This window comes from Scyliorhinus torazame, chromosome 15, assembly GCF_047496885.1.
Source record: "Scyliorhinus torazame isolate Kashiwa2021f chromosome 15, sScyTor2.1, whole genome shotgun sequence".
Taxonomy (NCBI): Eukaryota; Metazoa; Chordata; class Chondrichthyes; order Carcharhiniformes; family Scyliorhinidae; genus Scyliorhinus; species Scyliorhinus torazame.
The window spans coordinates 117485659-117507234 of NC_092721.1; positions in this window are offsets into that span (position 1 = coordinate 117485659).

Below are 21576 nucleotides of genomic sequence, written 5' to 3' on the forward strand. Positions count from 1 at the left end.
TCTCTGCCTGTGATGAGCGCCTCTCCATTTTTGTCTCTCAGTGGGGTGGCCCCCGGGTACTCAGACCATAGATGGTTTTGATTGTGCTGAAGAAACCCGCAAATTGTGGTTGTCGGCGAATTGCTGAGTCTCCTGCACTCTTTCCACCCATCATCTGTTCTTTAGGTTGCGAGTTCTTTGTTGCACCTCGGCCTTCAGTTGCCTATGGCCTTGTTTCATCTCACTCGTGTTTTGGTGGAGCTGCCAGTTCAGGAATATCTTGTGTTTGCGGTCAAGGAGACCCTAGATCTCTTGATCGTTCTCGTCGAACAAATCGTGGTATTTCCTGGTCGAGAGCCCGAGCGTCTCCTCACAGGGTTCTGAGTATGGTGGCTTTTAAGACAGACCAAGCACTGTGGGCGTTCTGCGGCTCTGGCTCGCAGGTTGTCACCAGCTTGGCTGTGAGGCGCCGGCTGAGTAACTCTTCCTTCTTGGGGTCTTTGAGTCCAGCGACATTGAATCTCCTGCGGCAGTTTCTCTGTCTGTGACGCTTTGGGGCCAGGGTGATGGAGATGGTAGAGCAGGTTAGTTGGTGGTCAGTCCAGCAGTCATTGGTTCCTGTTGTGGCACAGGTGATGCAGATGTCTTTGCAGTCTCTTGCTTGGAAGATGATATGGTCTAATATGTACCAGTGCTTGGAGCGGGGGTATTGCTATGAGGTTTTCTGCTTGTCACTCTGGTGGAACAGGGTGTTTGTGATGACTAGATCATGTTCTAAATATTTTGTCAGCGAAGGACTCCATTAGTGTTTGTTTTCCCCATGCCTTCTCTGCCTAACATGCCATTCCAAGGTTTGCATCCTTCCCGACTCTAGCATTGAAGTCGCCGAGGAGAATCAGATTGTCTCCCTTTGGGATGCGGGACAGCGATTAGTCGTGGCTGGAGTAGAATGCTTCTTTTATCTCGTCTGTTGTATCTCGGGTTGGAGCGCAGGCACTGATGGCTGTGATGTGCTGTTTGTGGGCCAGGCTAAGCTGTAGGGTCATGAGTCATTCACTCACACCGCAGAGAAGTTTGTTGAGACTTCCGACCAACTTGTTTTTTACGGCGAAGCCGACCTAGTAGAGACGGCATTTTTCTTCTGGTATATTGGCTGACAATTGGCGACCCATAACAAAGCCTGACTGGTCTTCCGTGATCACCTCTGGGAGGCAGGGCTTCAACCGCCGTGCTCGCACTTTTGCGAGTAAATTAGGGTCTGCATTCAAAAGCGAGATGGGTCAAAATGACCCAAATTCCATAAAAGAAAGAAAGGCTTGTATTCATGTTGCACCTTCACGACTACCTGATATCTCAAAATTCTCAAAGGCCTCTCGTGCTGTGTTTGAGAACCATAGTGTCTGCTCTCTGCTATGCTGTGCTATTCTTAAGTCTTTCTCAGGTCATACTCACTGCTAGAATGACTTCCACTCAACAGTGAGCTTGGCAATAGCAGTGCACTACAATTATGTGAATGAGTAACCTGCAGAAAAGCTTGCATACTACCTGCTTTGGAAGGAACGGGCATGAGTCAATTGTCATTCCAGCTTTAGTTTCCGAGGCTATTACATTTTTCCTCTTAATATCAGTTGATGTTTATTTTTTTATTTATTTAATGAGTATTCATGAATGCCCGATCTTCTCAACCTTGCTCCTCACTTGAGGTGTGATGATCCTCAGGTTAAATCACCACCAGTCAGCTCTCCTCCTCAAAGAGGAAAGCAGCCTATGGTCATCTGGGACCATAAAAGGTTTATTTATTTAAAAATTAATTTCCATTGTGGCTAAGAGCCAAACTAAGGTGAGTTCTGCAATCAAACGTCTAAGTAAAATATTAAAATATTAAACATGATAGAAAGAACAGAGTTTAAAAAATGACCTGATCATTAGATTTGGGTCTTACCAAGGTTCAAAGTTTTAACAATCATTAGAGTTTGTTCATTGTATGGTGAGATACGGCATTGCACTATTCTTAAATCTTGGGCTGGATTCTCCGTCGGCGGGATGCTCCGTTTTGCCGGCAGCCCGAGGGTTTCCCGACAGCGTGGGGTTCCCCCACAATGTGAAACCCCATTGACCAGCCGCGCAATGGAGCTTCCTGCCGGCGGGATGAGACAGAAATGTGGCGCGGCGGGGTGGAGAATCCAGCGCCTTGTTTTTTTATGTCTTAATTCAAATAGTTGTATTGAGTTCTGTAGCTGGTAGCCGCTGAAAGATCCGTGTGGTTAAAAAGGAAAGAAGTTTTGGAGTTCAGCAGCAATTTCACGAAAAAACGAGTACCTGTTCTTGAGTGTCTCCAGAGCACAAACATGTAGGGTACTTGAGTAACTATGGTAATTAGGGCCATGAATAACGTTTACAAGCTATCCATATTCATAGACTCAGAATCCCTACAGTGCAGAAAGAGGCCATTCGGTCCATCGAGTCCGCACTGACACTTTGAAAGACCACCCTACCAAGGCCCTGTAACCCCACCCTAAGGTGCAATTTCCCATATCAGTCTTCCCGAACAGGCCCCGGAATGTGGCGACTAGGGGCTTTTCACAGTCACTTCATTTGAAGCCTACTTGTGACAATAAGCGATTTTCATTTCAATTTGCCGTGGCCAATCTGCCTAATCTGCACATCTTTGGAATGTGGGAGGAAACCCACGCAGACATGGGGAGAAAGTGCAAACTCTACACAGACAGTTGCTCGAGGTCGGAATCGAACCCGGGTTCCTGGCGCTGTGAGGCAGCAGTCCTAACCACTATGACACCCGTGCTGCCCTTGTTGGCCAATCCTAGGCTATTTTAACATTAGATACATTTGCTCAGTTTTTTTTTCCAAATCTGAAGGAGAAGAAGACCACAGGGTCAAAATATAGAAGACATATGAAAGTACCTCATTGTCTCTGCCTTCAGTGAATGCAATTTTGTTGGATCAACATGATGTGGATTGCAGCAAATCAATCTGCAATCCACACATCACCAGGCATTAACAAATTCACATAGTGGATTAAATATCGGCAAGACATTAATCTAATACATCATGTAAGTCACTAACTTTGCAAGATTTACATCTGTGTCTGCACACTGATATGTAAAATGAAATATTATATTGAATCATAAATCTCTATTTTTATTGCTTTTTTCCCCCACATCCTGTTGATGCAACAGAATTCCTTTCCCTGAAAGGAACAATGAGGTCTATTCACGTGTTTTCCTTATTTTTTCCCTGTGGCCTTCTTCTCCTTCAGATTTGGAAAGAAAGACATGCAGATGCTTCCTCATCTAACAACACTATATCCTCTGAAACTGGTGAGGGCTCAATTTGTGTATGATGCTGTGACATACGTGTCTGTGCATTCCCTGGGTTGGCTGTGGGTGCTGGTGCTGTGGTGGACTTCCAGCCCTTGGTTTGATTCCTTGCAGATGGTGTCCTTTGAAACTGTTCCAAGCTCATCTAAAGAGAGAACATTAAATGTGTTCTAAAAATACAACCATGGAGAATTAACCTGTTGCTACATAAGTAAAGTATCGTGTCATGTGTAACTGCAAATGCAAGCCAACAGCCAGCGGGAGATAGAGGAGCAGATAGGTAGACAGATTTTGGAAAAGAGTAAAAACAACAGGGTTGTGGTGATGGGAGACTTCAACTTCCCCAATATTGACTGGGACTCACTTAGTGCCAGGGGCTTAGACGGGGAAGAGTTTGTAAGGAGCATCCAGGAGGGCTTCTTAAAACAATATGTAGACAGTCCAACTAGGGAAGGGGCGGTACTGGACCTGGTATTGGGGAATGAGCCCGGCCAGGTGGTAGAAGTTTCAGTAGGGGAGCATTTTGGGAACAGTGACCACAATTCAGTAAGTTTTAAAGTGCTGGTGGACAAGGATAAGAGTGGTCCTAGGGTGAATGTGCTAAATTGGGGGAAGGCTAATTATAACAATATTAGGCGGGAACTGAAGAACCTAGATTGGGGGCGGATGTTTGAGGGCAAATCAACATCTGATATGTGGGAGGCTTTCAAGTGTCAGTTGAAAGGAATACAGGACCGGCATGTTCCTGTGAGGAAGAAGGATAAATACGGCAATTTTCGGGAACCTTGGATAACGAGAGATATTGTAGGCCTCGTCAAAAAGAAAATGGAGGCATTTGTCAGGGCTAAAAGGCTGGGAACAGACGAAGCCTGTGTGGAATATAAGGAAAGTAGGAAGGAACTTAAGCAAGGAGTCAGGAGGGCTAGAAGGGGTCACGAAAAGTCATTGGCAAATAGGGTTAAGGAAAATTCCAAGGCTTTTTACACGTACATAAAAAGCAAGAGGGTAGCCAGGGAAAGGGTTGGCCCATTGAAGGATAGGCAAGGGGATCTATGTGTGGAGCCAGAGGAAATGGGCGAGGTACTAAATGAATAATTTGCATCAGTATTCACCAAAGAGAAGGAATTGGTAGATGTTGAGTCTGGAGAAGGGTGTGTAGATAGCCTGGGTCACATTGAGATCCAAAAAGACAAGGTGTTGGGCGTCTTGAAAAATATTAAGGTAGATAAGTTCCCAGGGCCTGATGGGATCTGCCCCAGAATACTGAAGGAGGCTAGAGAGGAAATTGCTGAGGCCTTGACAGGAACCTTTGGATCCTCACTGTCTTCAGGTGATGTCCTGGAGGACTGGAGAATAGCCAATGTTGTTCCTCTGTTTAAGAAGGGTAGCAAGGATAATCCAGGGAACTACATGCCAGTGAGCCTTACGTCAGTGGTAGGGAAATTACAGGAGAGAATTCTTCGAGACAGGATCTACTCCCATTTGGAAGCAAATGGACGTATTAGTGAGAGGCAGCATGGTTTTGTGAAGGGGAGGTCGTGTCTCACTAACTTGATAGAGTTTTTCGAGGAGGTCACAAAGATGATTGTTGCAGGTAGGGCAGTGGATGTTGTCTATATGGACTTCAGTAAGGCCTTTGACAAGGTCCCTCATGGTAGACTAGTACAAAAGGTGAAGTCACACGGGATCAGGGGTGAGCTGGCAAGGTGGATACAGAACTGGCTAGCTCATAGACGGCAGAGAGTAGCAATGGAAGGATGCTTTTCTAATTGGAGGGCTGTGACCAGTGGTGTACCACAGGGATCAGTGCTGGGACCTTTGCTGTTTGTAGTATATATAAATGATTGGGAGGAAAATGGAACTGGTCTGAATCGTAAGTTTGAAGACGACACAAAGGTTGGTGGAATTGCGGATAGCGATGAGGACTGTCAGAGGATACAGCAGGATTTAGACTGTTTGGAGACTTGGGCGGAGAGATGGCAGATGGAGTTTAATCCAGACAAATGTGAGGTAATGCATTTTGGAAGGTCTAATGCAGGTAGGGAATATACAGTGAATGGTAGAACCCTCAAGAGTATTGAAAGTCAGAGAGATCTAGGTGTACAGGTCCACAGGTCACTGAAAGGGGCAACACAGGTGGAGAAGGTAGTCAAGAAGGCATATGGCATGCTTGCCTTCATTGGCCGGGGCATTGAGTATAAGAATTGGCAAGTCATGTTGCAGCTGTATAGAACCTTAGTTAGGCCACACTTGGAGTATAGTGTTGAATGCTGGTTGCCACACTACCAGAAGGATGTGGAGGCTTTAGAGAAGGTGCAGAAGAGATTTACCAGAATGTTGCCTGGTATGGAGGGCATTAACTATGAGGAGCGGTTGAATAAACTCGGTTTGTTCTCACTGGAACGACGGATGTTGAGGGGCGACCTGATAGAGGTCGACAAAATTATGAGGGGCATAGACAGAGTGGATAGTCAGAGGCTTTTCCACAGGGTAGAGGGGTCAATTACTAGGGGGCATAGGTTTAAGGTGAGAGGGGCAAGGTTTAGAGTAGATGTACGAGGCAAGTCTTTTTACACAGAGGGTAGTGGGTGCCTGGAACTCGCTACCGGAGGAGGTGGTGGACGATAGTGACATTTAAGGGGCATCTTGACAAATACATGAATAGGATGGGAATAGAGGGATACGGACCCAGGAAGTGTAGAAGATTGTAGTTTAGTCGGGCAGCATGGTCTGCACGGGCTTGGAGGGCCGATGGGCCTGTTCCTGTGCTGTACATTTCTTTGTTCTTTGTTTGTTCTTTGTTCAGTTACAAAATTATGTTGAATACTGTATTTTATATGATATGAAATGTGTAGTGTGGTTTATAAATAGCTGAATTTAAAAAAAATATTTTAAGACACATCAGCAAATTTGGCAGTTGTTCCTCTTGTACATTGCCTCAATCTCTCCCTAACTTATGTTATGCTTCTTCATGTAGCATAAGCTGCTTCCTTGATGTATCCTCTGACAAAGGAAGGTTCAGACTTGGAGATAGGTTTAACACATTTATTGAACAATTCTCCTACTTGAGTTCGACTCTCCTGCTGATCTTGCTATAGTAACTCAGTCTAACTAACCAGTTCTGCTCTAAGCCATGCGGTGGGTGTGATGCTTCCTGATCTGCCCCGTCTCTCTGAGTGTAGCCTATGGAAAGAGAAAGAGCAGGGGCGGGACTCTCCGACCCCCTGCCGGGTCAGAGAATTGCCAGGGGTCGGCGTGAATCCCGCCGGCTGCTGAATTCTCCGGCCCCCCAAAAAATCACGCTGACGCGGATCGCGCCGCCCGCCTCGGAGAATGGCGAGGACCGGCGCAACGCTATGGGCCCTGGGGCCGCCCAAATTCCCCCGGCCGGATGGGCTGAAGTCCCACCGACGAGACCACGGGTCACGTCGGCGTAAGTTAAACCACCTATTTAACGGCGCCAAGCAGTTGTGATGGTTGAAGCCAGCCAGCGCGGAGGTAGGTCTCGGCATGGGGTGGCCGCAGGAGAAGTGACGGTGCGGCCACAGTTGGTGGGAAGGGTGTGTGTGTGTGTGGAGTGGGGGGGGGGGGGTGGAGTGGGGGGTGTTGTGTGGAGTGGGGGGGAGGGGGGGTGGAGTGGGGGGGTGTTGTGTGGAGTGGGGGGTGTGGAGTGGGGGGGTGGAGTGGGGGGGTGGAGTGGGGTGTGTGTGTGTGGAGTGGGGGGGTGGAGTGGGGGGGTGGAGTGGGGGGGTGAAGTGGGGGGATGTGGAGGGGGGGTGGAGGGGGAAGTGGAGAAGGGAGGGCGTGTGCTGGGGAGGGGGGCGAGTGCCGGGGAGGAGTGGGGGCGAGTGCCGGGGAGGAGAGGGCGAGTGCCCGGGAGGGGGGTGGGTGAATGCCGGGGAGGAGAGGGGAGTGCTGGGGAGGGGTGTACGAGTGCCAGGGAGGAGAGGACGAGTGCCGGGGAGGGGTGGGCAAGTGCCAGGGAGGAGAGGGCGAGTGCCGGGGAGGGGGGCGAGTGCCAGGGAGGAGAGGGCGAGTGGCAGGGAGGGGGGAGGGGGGGCGAGTGCCGCGGAGGAGAGGGCGAGTGCCAGGGAGGGGGGGGGTGTTGGGGAGGTTGTCCGCCTGGCCAGGTGCCAGCCGCGACCATGCAGCCCAGGGCACCTGGCTGCAGGGGGGGGGGGGGGGGGGCATGGTACAGGGAACGATGGCATGTCATCTATCCCCCCCACCCCCACCGCCTGCAGGCCGTTATGTTTGGCGATCACCCAGCGATGTTGGCTGCCGTTGTGGGAGCCGCACTTCTACATGTTGCCCTGGGGGAGCAGGAGCAGGAGCGTGCCAGGGAGGCGGCGGAGGCTTCCGCAGAGGAGCGTGCCAGGGAGGCAGCGGAGGCTGCCGCAGAGGAGCGTGCCAGGGAGGTAGGTGGCAGGCACCCAGGCTGGAGGGCCGCCCACACGACAGGGCGAGGAGGAGGTGGTGCCACGTAGACGCCCGATGAGGCCCTGTGTGTACCTGCCCTGCTCGTCGTATCAGGACCTCACGGACCGGGCATGCAGGAGACTCCGGATGAGCCAGAAAACCGTCGCCCATATCTTCCACCTGATGGTACACCTGGCACCGCATGGCACTGGGGGAGGACACCCCCTCCCCGTGGCTGTCAAGGTTACGGTGGCCCTGAACCTTTATGCCACGGGGTCATTCCAGGCGCCGAGTGGGGACCGTTCCGGCATCTCACAGGCATCGGTGGATCCGGGCAGTGACAGACGCCCTATATGCCATTGCGGACCGTTACATCCAGTTCCCTGTGGACCGGGCCAGCCAGTATGCCCGGGCAGTGGGCTTCGCTGCAGCGGCCGGGATGCCCATGGTCCAGGGCGCGATCGATGGGATGCACGTCGCCGTGTGGCCACCTGCGGATAACAGGGCCGTGTTCACCAAAAGGAAGGGGACCTATTCCATGAACATTCTGGTGGTCTGCGACCACCGCATGATGATCCTGCACATCTGCGCCTGGTACCCGGGCAGTGTACATGACTCATTCGTATTGGCACAATCTTTCATCCCCACCATGTTCGAGGGACGTCCCCCCCCTGGCTGAGGAGCTGGTCATGGACGGGAGGCTACCCACCGTTACTGGCTGGGCCAGCGGGCACGGGACAGGCTGATAGCCGCCTGGTTCACGGGCTGGGGGGGGGGGCGTGGGAATCGCCGATAATGGGCACAGACTGCACACCATGGCACCAGTCGACCACCTTCACCCCACCCACCCACCACCAACCACCCTCACCCCCCCCACCCACACACCACCAACCACCCTCACCCCCCCGACCCACCCACCACCAACCACCCTCTCCCCACCCGCATGCACACCACCCCTCCATTGCGCATCCACCTGCGGCACAACGGGTCGGCTCACACGGTCGCCGGTGGAAGCTTGTCTATTGCAGGTCTTGGAGGATGTTGACAACCCGCTCTGCGATGAGCTCTGGGCTCTACATCGTTGCACAATGCCTGACCCATGGCCACAGTACCACCCTCCACCCAGACTGTCCCTGCATGCGGCCGTGACACTGCAGCGCACGGTCCCGTCATCTGCCCGGGAGGATGGTGAGGGCAACCTGGGGGTTGGGGGGGCACACTCACCTGAGGCCAACGTTCTATCACCCCTCACACACACACTGGCGCTCACCTCACACCACACCCCCACATGCATTGGACAGAGCACAAAGGCAGCTTCTGTAGGTGTGAAAGTGATTTTAATAACAAACAGTTCATACACGTGCCCTAGCCCCTGTAACTAATCTGTGCCCTGCCCCTGTGCCAACCTACTCAGTGTCTAATTGTTTGGCCTTACGGGCCCTTTGACTACGTCTAGGTGGTTCCCCAGGCGGTACAACAGAAGTGGAGGTGGACTCCTGTGATTCCTGCCCTGTGACTCGGCTTCCCTTTGGCGGCCGTTTCTTGGAGCGACCCGGCCTAGATGGGTCAGGCTGCAGCTCGGGCGACTGGGATGGCGAGCTGCCAGCCTGTCCTGCCCGTTGCCCACCAGATGCACCTGGGATGGAAGGGGGGGGGGGTCCGAGGTGTCGCGGTGTTCCGGGCCCTCCCCTACAGGGGGATCTGGAACAGGCCCCAGCACCTCCTCCTCCCTCGGGGTGCCCGATGGCTCCCGGGCCTCTACATGGGGCGGGGATGTGAATGGACCGACCATCCAACTCGGGACCCCCCCGACACCTGGCGCTGCCAGTCCTGGAGGCCCGCCTGGTATCAACAAGGGTCTGCAAGTTTGCAGCCATGGAGCTCAGGGAGTTGGCCATCCCTGTCTGTGTCTGGGCGACGCCGGCCAGCAGCTAGGCAATGGTGCCGATGCCCTCAGCGATGGCCTGCTGAGACTGGGCCACTGCCTGCAGAGACTGGGCCACAACATTGAGCGCCCCTACAATCTGCTGCTGGCTCTGGCTCATGACTTCCTGTGAGAGGGCAGCCATGTCCTGGGCCGCAGACGCCGCCTGCAAGGAAAGCCCCACACCTTGCATACTGCGACCATGTCTGACACCGTCAAACCCATTGTTTCCACCGCGGACGCCACCCTTGCGGTGTCAGCCTGGGCGGCACGCATGACCGGCACCACTCCCTGCTCCTGGAAGCGGATGGACTCCTCCACCTTCATCTGCAGCTGCCACAAGCCGGCCGTCACCCCCTTCGATCGTTCCTTGGTTCGTGACTGCATCGGGTCTATGGGTGGGTGTGGTAACTCCAGGAACCCAGGACCCGTCTGGGCGGCAGATGGTTGCTCGCGCTGGGATGCCCTACGACCGCCCGGCGCCTCGGCTGCTCCTGTCTCCACCTGCTGTACCGGGACGGCTGTGTTGTGCGCACCAGTTAGTGTACCAGATGCCTCATCGCTAAAGTGTCCAACCGAGGTGAGTTTCTCTGCGATGGTGGAGGGTGTAGGAGATAGCAGTGGCATAGTGTCATGCTCCTCATCCGACCCAAAGTCCAGGGTCTCCTGGAGTGGTGGTTCTTGTCCATCCGTCCGCTGTGTGTCAGTGTCCTGTGCGTCAGTGTCCTGTGCGTCAGTGTAGGGTAGGGGTGTCCTGAGTAGGGGTGTCCTGAGTAGGGGTGTCCTGAGTAGGGGTGTCCTGGGTAGGTGTGTCCTGGGTAGGTGTGTCCTGGGTAGGTGTGTCCTGGGTAGGTGTGTCCTGGGTAGGTGTGTCCTGGGTAGGTGTGTCCTGGGAAGGTGTGTCCTGGATAGGTGTGTCCTGGGTAGGGGTGTCCTGGGTCGGCTGCGACAGGGGTCTGTTCCTGTGGCTGCCCCCCTCATCGCTGGGTCTGGCCCGCCGGCGTCGCCGCATTCGCACTAGATGGGGGCGTCACCTCCCTGGTGCTCCGAGTCTGTTCCTGGCTCGTGGCCGCCCTGGATCGTCCTGGGGGCAGTCAGCATCCGCGGGGACGTGTGCGTCGACGGTTGGTCCTGCAATACATAATACAGCATGCATGGTTAGACACGCAGACGGGGATCGGGGGCAGGGGGGATATGGAGGATATAGGGCAGGGGGGATATGGGGGATATGGGGGAAGGGGGATATGGGGTATGGGGGATATGGGGGAAGGGAGGTATGGGGGAAGGGGGATATGGGGGATGGGGATATGGGGCAAGGGAGATATGGGGTAAGGGAGATATGGGGCAAGGGGGATATGGGGCAAGGGGGATATGGGGAAGGGGATATGGGGGAAGGGGATATGGGGGAAGGGGGATATGGGGGAAGGGTGATATGGGGAAGGGGACATGGGGGATATGGGGGAAGGGATATGGGGATATGGGGAAGGGGGATATGGGAAAGGGGATATGGGGAGGGGGATATGGGGATATGGGGAAAGGGGTATATGGGGGATATGGGACAAGGGGGTTATGGGGGAAGGGGGATATTTGAAATATGGGGAAGGGGGATATGGGGAAGGGGATATGGGGGAGGGGGATATGGGGATATGGGGAAAGGGGGATAAGAGACAAGGGGGATATGGGGAAGGGGGTTATGGGGATATGGGGGAAGGGGGTTATGGGGGATATGGGGGAAGGGGGATATGGGGAAGGGGGATATGGGGGAAGGGGATATGGGGGAAGGGGGATATGGGGGAAGGGGGATATGGGGGAAGGGGGATATGGGGGAAGGGGAAAAGGGGGGCAGGACGTGGGGAGTCTCACTTGGTGGTGCACCCCCGACCTCTGCATCCGCAATCTCCCGGTCCTCGGCCCGCCTGCAAGTTCCAGGGCCCTCTCTTCATGAACGGTGAGTGGTCGCAGTTCAGGTGGATCCCCTCCGGTCCTCTCACTCTCCCGGTTGTTGTCAGCGCGCTTCTCCTGTGGGGGGGGGGGGGGGGGGGGGGCGGGTGGGTGGCAAGGATAAAGGACAACAGTGTTAGGCAGACATATACATGCGGACCAGCGGTTGTGTGTATGTTGGCAGAGGTTCACAACCCATCCCGCCACTGCAGCCTGCATGGGTGGGTGCAACCATGTCAGTTGCACTTAGGGCTGTGCCCCACATCGGAGGTGGGGGTGGGGTACTCACCCTTGCTGCCCTGATAAGGTCATTGACCTTCTTCTGGCACTGGGTGCCTGTCCTTGGTGTCACAGCCACGGCACTGACGGCCTCTGCCACCTCCCTCCACCGGCGCCGGCTGAGGCGTGGGGCGACCCTGCGGCCGTGTCCGGGGTACAGGCCATCCCTCCTCTGCGTCCAGGAGCGCCTCGATGTCCCGCTCCTGGAACCTCGGCGCTGCGCGGAGGGCGGCCATTTTGACGGGTCTCCGGGGGGGGGGACGGGCGTCTTTTGTGCTGTGACGCTGCTCATCCGTGACGGGTGATGCCGTCGCGAATGGCGTCACGCCGCTGCTAGCCCATTCCGGGCCGGAGAATTTGCGCCGTTTCGGGGGGCCCGATACCGGAGTAATTCGTGACGTTTTGACGCCGAGTTCCGACCATTGCACCGATTATCGGAGAATCCCGCCCCATGTGTGCCCTGTCCTTTTATATGGGTAGCCCCCTTGTGGTAGTGTCACCTCTGGGTCTGTCTTGACTGCCCATTGGTCATGTCCTATCTTACTGACCTATTGGTTGAATGTCTGTGCGTCATGATGTCTCTGGTGCTCCCTCTAGTGTTTATTGTATTTGCATTAACCCCTTGTGTATTTACAGTGATGCATATCACCACATTCCCCCCTTTTTTCGTGTTACATATTTTCTGTACAGTGTTAAAGAAAATTGAACAAAATAGGTAGATAAGTGATGACATCTACAAGTCATGATGACATGACATGAAGTCATGATTATACAATAACCAAATAATGTGTATGAGTCCAAAGTTCATGCAGTAATATGGTTGAGTGGCTTTCTTGTATTGTTATTGAAATGTCGATATTGATGTTGTCATGTCCTTGTGAGCGCCGTCAGTGTCCCTGTGTTTAAGGAACCAAGAAGTGGTCAAATCACTTTGTTGTCTGATTTGGACTCTTTTTTTCTATGCTTGTGGTAGCGATTCTGTATGTAATCTGTGTCGTCTGACCTGGACTGTTTCTTGTGATTGCAATATTGATGCAGTATGTCATCTGCCTTGAAAGCTGGTTTGCATGTTTGTAGTGGAGCAAACTTGAATTGGTGAGATTTGCTGTCATGCCATGGTATGGCTGTACTCTTGCCAGTGTTAGGAGCTGTGTTGTTACATTGTCCTGCATTTGCAGAGTTGTACCACGTTGTACCAGTCGTTGTTCCAGTGTTGTTTGTTTTGTCGTGCTTGTTGTTGACGTTGGTGCCTTTGGTATGCTTCTGGTTGTTGCCTTTGTTGTTGTTTTTGTAGGTTTTGTTGTTGTGTTTGTTGCGCTCAATGACTACACCGAGTGGAGAATTTGAGTCCTTCACAAAGTTACTTGTGTCAGTGTCCTTTGTGGCATCTGCTGTTTCATTGAGCGTTTCGTCTTTGATTCCTCGGCGCTCCCCGTCTGGAGTCATGTCCGGTTCACTAGAATCATCTTCGGCTTGTCGATGCTCCCCGCCTGGAGTCCTTTCTGGTTCACCTGAATCAGCTTTCATTTCTTGACACACCCCGTCCAGAGTCATTTCAGGTTCACTTGAATCATCTGAGGTGTCACTTGAATCATCTGAGGTGTCACTTGAATCATCTGAGGTTTCTTGATGCTCCCTGTCTGGAGTCAAAACATTCAGGAATGCATTTTCTTGTGGAGAGGCTCGAGTGGATGAGGTTTGAATTAACGTGGTGTCACTGGAGTCACCAGTAGCCTCACGTTGATTGTCGAGTGCCTCTGTACATACTAGCTGAGGTCTGTCAGTCTCGCTGAGATGTCGCAAATCTTGTATGGGAATTGTGAAGCCTTCGTCACTTGTCGCACATACAGTGGGTAGACCTTCAGTGTCTTCTTGTCGGTTAGATGAGCTGGGTAGACTGTCAGAGTCTTCTTCTGGTGGCTCAAATAATCTGGGTAGACTGCCATAGTCTTTTTGTTGTTCACATGAGCGTGATAGACTGTCATAGTCGTCCTGCTGTGCACTTGAGAGTGGCAGACTTGCATCGTCTGCTGCTGGTTGCTCAGTTAAGGTTGCTAGACCTTCATGGTCTTGTTCATGCATGGACTGCGCTCTGGAGTCTTGCGTTGCTTCCATTATGGAGTCTGTAAACGAGCTCGCTGTGGAGGCTTGTACCGCTTTCTCTGTGGAGTCTGGCATCGTTCCTTGTGTGGAGTCATGCAATGGTCTGTAGCCAGTTAAAATGGCTAACTCCCGATTTAGAATGGCTAACTCCTGATTTAAAATGGCGAACGGCAATGGCTGATGGGAAAGTCAGCCAACAGGACACAAACGAGCAGCTGCAGGTTGAGTGTGTATTTACCTCTGGAAAGGCCAGACAAGATCGATACCGGCAACCATCAGCATAACAAAACACCAGCCATCTGCATATTAATGAGCAATCCCTTTTCTTCTCATGTACTTAATGATGTGTTGAGCTGCTTGCAGAAAAATACTTTTCACTCTACCTCGGTACACGTGACAATAAACTAAACAAATCCAATCCAATCCAATCCAATCCCCGGGAACAATGAGCACCATTTAGAAACATAAAGCCAAACCAGACTCTTTGGCGCCAGCAGAAGCCTACACAATGGGAGGTGAACGACCACCTCAGGACCGCCCATCGATCAGGGAACCGCTCCAGTATTGGAGAAAATCGAACCAAGTGATTGGGCCAAAGTCCAATCACTTGGAACCAGGTACAGGGTCCGCCCCGAAAGGCGGGAAGCCCCTGGGGACTATAACAATCAAGCCCAAGTTCAAACGGTCCTTCTCTTCTTGACCGGGTCACTCAGCAACGCGAACCAACCCTTAACAGTGACCCAATTACGGGCTGCGTGCGATAAGATCACACCATTCCTCCCCACCTCAGACCCCCACCATTCCTCCCCACCTCAGACCCCCACCATTTATTTGCCACAGTTAAGCATCAGGTGACCATGTACGGCCTGGATGAGCGAGAGCAGGTAAAGCTCACAGTTTTAAGTTTAGACCCTTCAGTAGCAGCAGCCCTTCCCGACCCACAGAATGTAGGAGGAGGCACCCTTGCAGAAATGCATACTGCGATCCTGGATGCGATTGGGTATAACTGGGGTGACCCCGTAGATGGCCTCAACAAACGTAGGCAAAAGAAATCCGAGCACCCCACAGCGTTTGCTGGACGCCTGTGGATTCACTTTGCAGCAGTCTTTGGAGACTTAGACCATGCCCATTTGTCCCCAGACAACATGGCCAAATGGACCCGCACCCTTATCTCCCATGCCACAGAAACAGGACAGAAAGCTTGCGCGAGTTATGATCCCTCAGAGGAGGCCCATAACGAGAAGTGGGTAGTGAAAAGATTGTCCCGCGCTTGGGAGCAATCTGTTCAAAGTAAACCCTCGGTTAAGAATACTGAGGAAAAGCAGGCCGGCGCAGATATGCAGGCAGTAAAAACCCACCAGAACCCCGCATGGGTAAATGAGGGAAAGAACAGCCCCCCACCCAAGTCACAGGAGTGTTACAACTGCGGACAGTTGGGACACTTCGCAAGAGAGTGCAATGCCCCTAAAAAGCCACCGAGAGCCCAGCAGACGGGCACTCTAAGTAAGAAAAAGACAGAGCCCATTCTTAGCGTTAGCGCCTGTTCAGATCAGACGGACTTGACCGGAATGGACTGACGGTGTACGGACTCCCCCAGTTGGGTCTGCGACACCCTTTGGGGTAGGTCCGGACGACCGGTAGTTGCAGCAAAAATTCGGGGACAGCCCATCGAATTTCTCTGGGACACAGGAGGGTCCCGCACCACAATAAATTCCTCCACCCTGTTTCAAAAAGACACGTGGCCCACTACAGCCACTATCACCCTCAGTGGCTTTACAGGCCACTCACAGCAGGGACACATCACAGCCCCATGTACCCATTCAAATCGGAACCGTCACCACCAAGCACCCCGTGGTTTTAGTTGACCTGCCCCACACAGCAGAACGCATTCTGGGAATCGATTTCATGAATTCCCATCACCTTTCATTCGATCCAGTCAACCAGTGTGTCTGAAAGATGGCAAAATCCGCAAGAGACCCCGCAACGCTCAACATAGGAGAGTACATGAACAAAATTAGCGCCGTAGGCGAATTTTGGTTCAACCCGACCACGCTTAGTACGGACAAACAGGTTAGGGCAGTTCTGCAAAAGAACAGGGCAGCATTCGCGACCCACAAGCATGACTGTGGACGGATGACTGGCTCCGTACAAGTAACAGGACCTGACCCTAGACCCCAAAAACAATATGGATTTCCCCAAGAGGCAGAGGGAGAAATCACCAATAGAAAACTTATTAGAGCAGGGCGTACTTAGATCAGTAGCCTCCACTAATAATGCCCTGATTTGGCCAGTGAGAAAGCCCGATGGATCATGGCGACTGACCATTGATTACCGAGAACTCAACAAAATCACCCCTGCAGCAGACCCCCCCCCCACCCCAGTAGCAACAAGTCCCGAGACCATGCTCAAGCAGGGACTCAATTCCCGATTCCTTACAGTTTTGGACGTCAGTAATGGATTCTGGTCCATTCCATTGGCAAAGGCGTGCCAGTACAAATTTGCCTTCACCTTTAAAGCACAGCAGTACACATGGACATGCCTGCCACAAGGCTTCCAGAACTCCCCCTCCATTTTCCACGGACAGCTGGCAAATGGTTTAGCCAAATTTTCTCGCCTCGAATGTCTGGTACAGTATGTAGACGACATACTACTGCAGACAGACACCAAGGAAGAGCACATTGAGCTTCTGTCCGAACTCCTGGAACTGTTACACTCAATCGGTTGTAAAGTCAACCCCAAAAAGGCCCAGATTTTGGAAGAAAAGTGATATATTTGGGAACAATTATCACACATGGTAAACGCGAGATCGAGCATAAAAGGATTGACTCGATTGCTAAATTGCCCCTTCCCCAGAACGTTTCAGCCCTCCGGTCATTTTTAAGACTGGTTGGCTACTGCCGAAACCACGTTGACGGTTTCGCCAGCAAGGCAGCACCCCTCTCAGACCTCCTGAAGAAAGGAGCCCCCTGGGAATGGCTTCCGCAGCAGACGGATGCTGTGGACTCTTTAAAACAGGCACTCATAGCAGCCCCCGCACTACAAGTTCCAGACCCGCTTTCCCCTTACGCCATAGAGGTAGCGACCACAGACCGCACCCTTTCAGCCGTGCTCCTCCAGGAACGGCACAACCAGTTAAGGCTTACGCCTCCAAAGGCCCGTGGCTTACGCCTCCAGACTTTTAGTTGCTGTGGAGGAGGAATTTTCAGCCTGTGAGAGGCACCTGCTCGCAGTATTCTGGGCAGTCCAGTATTTTTCGTACATTACCGGACTGAACCCCATCACAATTCTCACCGAACACACCCCCACCCAACCTTTACTGGACGGACAACTCAAGGACGGTACCGTCAGTCAAAGAAGAGCAGCTAGATGGATCCTTCTCTTGCAGGGACGGGACATCACTGTTAAAAGGACAAAGACGCACACCTATTTAGCCGACAACTTACAGTACCCCGGAACCCCCCATGAATGCGAAATTATCTCCCCACACCACAACACAGGCCCCTTTATTGCGGAAACACCCCCCGGAAAGATAGGTAGTTCAACCCAGAGCCCCCAGCACACAGACACGTGTGAGCCCATAAAGATCTATGTGGATGGATCTTCCACAGTCTTGGATGGGAAGCGCATAACAGGTTGCGGTATCTATGTCGAGGATGCGCAGGGACGCGCCCTCGAGGAAATATCGTTAAAACTACCCGGACACTTAGGTGCGCAGGCCGCAGAGCTCGCGGCCATCGCATATATAGTTGAGCACCCAGATTCCTTCCCCAGCCCAGCAGACATATACTCGGAGAGCCTCTATGTCTGCAACAGCCTCACGGAATTTCTGCCCCTGTGGAAAACAAGAGGATTTGTTACCGCAGACGGAAAACCCCTCCCCTCAGCACCATTGCTCCGTCATATTTTACAGAGTGCCCAGAACAGGACTTATGGGATAATCAAAGTCCGCAGTCACCATCGTTCCTCCCCCCCCTGGAAATGTGAAAATGTGAAAACCGACACACTGGCTAAAGCAGGTTCCAGACACGGATACTTTTGGACACCCCCCGAATGCGCACCAGTGAGTGCAGTTCAGGTCTCACGGACAAAGATCGAGGATCTAGTGCAGGCCCAGAAGCAGGACACCAATATCAGGGAGATTGTAAAAGGGAAATATCCAGCTCCCTATGAGAGGTTCAGAAATGCATTGACCACACATGACGGTGTGGTGTTAAAAGACACCCTTTATGTGGTTCCTGAACAGGACAGGAATCAATTGATTTGCTTGTTCCATGACGGTCATGGACATCAGGGAATCGATCCCACTACAGCCCATCTCAAGCAGCTTTGTTGGTGGCCGAATTTGAAGGAAGATGTAAACCATTACAGAGAGAATTGTTTTATCTGTGCCCAGAATAATCCGGACAGATATGGCAAAAAGGCCCAACTCAGCCACACCCGACACGTTAATAGCCCCTGGACTAACCTCCAGATTGATTTTATAGGACCATTGCCCCCTTGCAGGAATGGCTATAAATATGTACTTGTAATTGACACATTTACAAAATGGGTGGAAGCATTCCCAGCCCGCACAAACACTGCAAAAACCACAGCCAAGATTTTGACCCACCACATCTTTACAAGATGGGGTCTCCCCTGCAGCATTGAATCAGACCAAGGTTCCCATTTTACGGGACGTGTCATGCAGGACGTCCTCATGATATTTGGCATCACCCAAAAATTCCACATAGCATACCACCCACAGTCGAGTGGTGTCGTGGAGCGCATGAATCGGACCCTAAAATCCACCCTCAGAAAAATGATCCAGCAGAACAACACCACTTGGGACTCAGTCCTCCCTTTTGCGCTGATGTTTTTGCGTAACACAATTTCTACTTCCACAGGTTATACCCCACACACCCTCATGACCGGACGCCCCATGAAAGGAACAGAATATTTGTTAGGCTTGGACTTGACCAGCCCCGAAGTGATGGCCCTCACACACGAGAAAGCAGTATAACAATTAGTGGAAAATGTTAAAACGGCTCAGCTAGCAGCCGCAGTAAAATTGGGCACCAGAAAGAAACAGAGCAAGGCTTGTTTCGACAAGACAGTGCATGCGACTGAGTACAGTATAGGACAGCAAGTGATGCTCTCTGTATATAACCCCAGCACATTCCTGTCGCCAAAATACTCGGGTCCGTATTCCACTGCGGACAAAGTAAACCCTTCCGTTTATAAAATAAAGTACCCCAATGGTAAGACTGCGTGGTTTCATATAAACCAGCTGAAGGCATATGGAACACAGTTGAACCACGCACACCACATCATGCTCGACGCAGCACACCACACCCCGCCCACAGCCAACATAACCCTACCAACGCCCACCATGTCCAGCCCAGACACGGACTCGACCTCGACTCCACCCCCGAAATATACACTCCGCCCCGGAACGCCCACAGACTGCAGCAGCAGAGACAGCGACTGTGACTCGGACGATAGCCACAGCACGCCTCCCTACTATCCCCATGCAACAGGCCTCACACCCAGCGACTCCGACTACGATCCAAGTGATCCCTTCATGATCACTTCCCAAACAAACCCCACCACCGACCACCGAACCACACTGATGACCCCGATTTTGTCCCCAGACAGTTAGACACCAATTACTGGCACTGTGCCAGACACTAGTTCAGCAGAAACCTCTGAGAGCTTGTCTGCAGAGTCTGGTTCAGGAACCAGCCGCCCGTTCGTAACTGCCCTTCTGGTTCGAAGGTAGAACCACTACGGCAGCCCCACCACGATGACTACATTTTTTGCCCGTTCTTGTCGGTTGCTCAGGCAGTGGAGAAACGGCTTGGGATCCGCCCTGCCTGGGAACCCCCCTCTGGTCAACTACGCTCGGGTAGGAGAGATACGGCATTGGTAGCCGTCCTACCCGGGGACTCCATCCAACTCGTACCCGTCGCAGCCCATACGCACCTCATTTTGGCACTTTCAGTTCAAAAAGTTTTGTTTTGTTTAGGTAACCTTTAGGTTGCCAACCACATGCTATTTACATCCTGAAACATTTGGATGGTAAATTGGACAGTCTGTGAGACGGCTCGCACTGGTTCATTATTGGGAAGTGTGTCTTGTCCTAAAATTCGATTTTTGAATTAAAATGAGGGAGTCACACATAGTGACCAATTATAAAGGGAGTAATCGGCACCAAAGGACAGACACACTATCGTACGAGATATTAAACAAAGATAGTTACAGACACTATGCTTGTTTCCACAGAACTCCAGAAGCTCCAGGACCGGAGAAGAGAAGAAAAGAAAAGAGAAGAACCATGAGGACTTCCTTCATACGGGTCATCATCGTGATAATGGCCATTTGGTTGCGAGTGAACGCGAACCCCATGACTTCAAGCCCCCCCGCCGTTAATGTTTCACTTCCCCACAGTACCCAGAACCCAGTCACCAGCGACACCACAGCATCCTGGTGTGCCAGGTTTATAACCTGGTACTCCCTGTCCAATGTAATAGAAACTTTACTAGCATTGGCGATACTCTGCTGCATCGTGCAGACTATGCGTCTACGGAAATGGAGAAGGAGAGCCTACCACGCTCGAACCCCGGTATATAGGATCAGATCCCCTATGTTCGGATATGACCAGACCCCCGACCCCCACAATCTATAATAAAGTGCATTCACTTGCGTTTATTGTAAATAAAGAAGTGTAAAGAACTGTTGATGAGTAAATTGTACGATCCTGAGCTTGACTGCCAAGCCAGGAAAGACTGTGTATGAAATGCTATGATTTTGTTGTATGATTGAGGAAGTTAGGACAATGAAATGTTTAAGTGAGTGTGGTGTATTAAGAATAGTTAGAGGTTCCCAGTTTATTGTTTTGTAATGCATGTCCCTGTTTGACATAGCGCCCTTAGAATTGTTAGTTAAAATTCTTTTGCAAAGCTATGGTCAGTGCAGAGGCCATGAAGTCAGGGAATGGAAAGCAACATAGTTATGTGATCCTTCACGCTTCGCGTTAGGATCACAAGGATGGAATGTAGCCAGTTAAAATGGCTAACTCCCGATTTAGAATGGCTAACTCGCGATTTAAAATGGCGAACGGCAATGGCTGATGGGAAAGTCAGCCAACAGGACACAAACGAGCAGCTGCAGGTTGACTGTGTATTTATCTCTGGAAAGGCCAGACAAGATCGATACCGGCAACCATCAGCATAACAAAACACCAGCCATCTGCATATTAATGAGCAATCCCCGGGAACAATGAGCAACATTTAGACACATAAAGCCAAACCAGACTCTTTGGCGCCAGCAGAAGCCTACACAATGGGAGGTGAACGACCACCTCAGGACTGCCCATCGATCAGGGAACCGCTCCAGCATTGGAGAAAATCGAACCAAGTGATTGGGACAAAGTCCAATCACTTGGAATCAGGTACAGGGTCCGCCCCGAAAGGCGGGAAGCCCCCCCGGGGACTATAAGAATCAAGCCCAACTTCAAATCGTTCTTCTCTTCTTGACCGGGTCACTCAGCAACGCGAACCAACCCTTGACAGTGACCGGTCCAGCCACCGCTGACATCCAGTAAGTCTTACTTCA